This window comes from Panulirus ornatus, chromosome 2 (assembly GCF_036320965.1).
Source record: "Panulirus ornatus isolate Po-2019 chromosome 2, ASM3632096v1, whole genome shotgun sequence".
NCBI lineage: Eukaryota > Metazoa > Arthropoda > Malacostraca > Decapoda > Palinuridae > Panulirus > Panulirus ornatus.
Window position 1 is genome coordinate 61,770,108 of NC_092225.1, and position 2,500 is coordinate 61,772,607.

The 2,500-nt window shown below is 42.6% G+C and overlaps 1 protein-coding gene across 1 annotated transcript in view; it reads left to right on the forward strand.

Moving 5' to 3' along the window:
- Positions 1-600: 600 nt before the first annotated feature.
- LOC139752894 (uncharacterized) overlaps positions 601-2,500 on the forward strand; it is a 21,248-nt gene continuing 19,348 nt past the window's right edge. Inside the window, exon 1 of the mRNA XM_071668927.1 lies at positions 601-1,270. The gene's annotated coding sequence lies outside the window, so the exon portion shown is untranslated. The remainder of the gene's footprint in view (positions 1,271-2,500) is intronic.

The window sequence follows — 2,500 nt, forward strand, 5'->3', positions numbered from 1 at the left end:
TCTCTGTTATAACATAGTCATTGTGGCATAACCATATCCTCCCTCTATCGTGGGTAGCCCCAAGATAATCCTCACCTGCTTCCCATGAGCTGGGAATGTTGCATACGCGCCGTAATTATTGATCTCGTGGGCAATCATTCTACAAAGGTTTTATCAGTCCCAGTATTGAGTATGTTTGACATCTCTCTCTCTCTCTCTCTCTCTCTCTCTCTCTCTCTCTCTCTCTCTCTCTCTCTCTCTCTCTCTCTCTCTCTGTCTCTGTCTCTGTCTCTCTCTCTCTCTCTCTCTCTCTCTCTCTCTCTCTCTCTCTCTCTCTCTCTCTCTCTCTCTCTCTCTCTCTCTCTCTCTCTCTCTCTCTCTCCATTTGTCTCCAAACCAAAAGGGGAATCAGAAGTCTTCCGTCTCTTTAGTTCTCCAGGCATTACCTTCCTCCATTCATGTCTGTCCAGTGTAAAGTTCCTGTTCTCTCCCTCTCGAATAGCTTATCTTTCAGCCACTCTCCTCTTGTAGCCATAACTGTGTGTGTTCCTGCTGCTAAAAGTGTTAGAAACTCATTGAGAAAGATGTATGGACTCGCCTCTTCCACCATAGAAGAAACTTGAGATATAGATAATCATATGCGGATAATTCTTCGTAGAATGGAAGAACTGAGAATTTAACAGATTTGTGGGATACTCATTTCCAGAAAACATATAGATTTTTTAGTGAAGTAGAGTAAAAACCATGAGTCCTGTAAATCTTAATGTATTCAGAAAGACAAATGTTTCTTTTTATCACTTATGTTAGAGTCGTATATTAACAGTTCGTGATACTGTGCAATCAATAAGTCTTGATAACCAAATCGTGTGTAGTTTAGATTGGTTCTTGTGTTCGCTGGTGGCCACACGCGAAAGGGTTAGCGAGTGTCGCTCGCCGCCGGAACCAAGACAACGAGAGCCCGGACCAGTGCCAGAGCGGTGTTGGTCAAACAGACAGCGCCAGTAACGTCCTCTACCCTCCTCACGATTGGCACCTGCATTACCAAAACTGGAAATAACTGCAGCAGCAGCAGAAACAGCAGCAACAGAAACAGAAGCAACAGTAGCAGAAGCAACAGCAGCAGCAGTAGCAGAAACGGAAGCAACAGTAGCAGAAGCAACAGTAGCAGAAGCAACAGTAGCAGGAGCAACAGCAGCAGTAGCATCAGCAGCAGGAGAAACAGAAGCAATAGCAGCATCAGGAACGACTGACACTACAGGAGGAGCTGGGCTGTGTGGTGCAGCAATAACAGGTGAGACAACACCATTAGTAACAGTAGCAATCAGTCTTTCTGACACCTGGTAGGAGAGTTGTGGCCGGGTTTACAGCTGCAACAGCAGCAGTATCAAAGCTGGCATGACCAACAGAAACTGACATCGATAATAACATAATAATGATATAATAATAGTAATGATAATAATAATTATGATAATAATAATAATAGTAATAATAGTAATAATAATAATAATAATAAGTAATAATGATAATAATAATAACAAGCAGTGGTGATGTGAGAAGGAGATGGAGTGAGTATTTTGAAGGTTTGTTGAATGTGTTTGATGATAGAGTGGCAGATATAGGGTGTTTTGGTCGAGGTGGTGTGCAAAGCGAGAGGGTTAGTGAAAATGATTTGGTAAACAGAGAAGAGGTAGTAAAAGCTTTGCGGAAGATGAAAGCCGGCAAGGCAGCAGGTTTGGATGGTATTGCAGTGGAATTTATTAAAAAAGGGGGTGACTGTATTGTTGACTGGTTGGTAAGGTTATTTAATGTATGTATGACTCATGGTGAGGTGCCTGAGGATTGGCGGAATGCGTGCAAAGTGCCATTGTACAAAGGCAAAGGGGATAAGAGTGAGTGCTCAAATTACAGAGGTATAAGTTTGTTGAGTATTCCTGGTAAATTATATGGGAGGATATTGATTGAGAGGGTGAAGGCATGTACAGAGCATCAGATTGGGGAAGAGCAGTGTGGTTTCAGAAGTGGTAGAGGATGTGTGGAGCAGGTGTTTGCTTTGAAGAATGTATGTGAGAAATACTTAGAAAAGCAAATGGATTTGTATGTAGCATTTATGGATCTGGAGAAGGCATATGATAGAGTTGATAGAGATGCTCTGTGGAAGGTATTAAGAATATATGGTGTGGGAGGCAAGTTGTTAGAAGCAGTGAAAAGTTTTTATCGAGGATGTAAGGCATGTGTACGTGTAGGAAGAGAGGAAAGTGATTGGTTCTCAGTGAATGTAGGTTTGCGGCAGGGGTGTGTGATGTCTCCATGGTTGTTTAATTTGTTTATGGATGGGGTTGTTAGGGAGGTGAATGCAAGAGTTTTGGAAAGAGGGGCAAGTATGAAGTCCGTTGGGGATGAGAGAGCTTGGGAAGTGAGTCAGTTGTTGTTCGCTGATGATACAGCGCTGGTGGCTGATTCATGTGAGAAACTGCAGAAGCTGATGACTGAGTTTGGTAAAGTGTGTGAAAGAAGAAAGTTA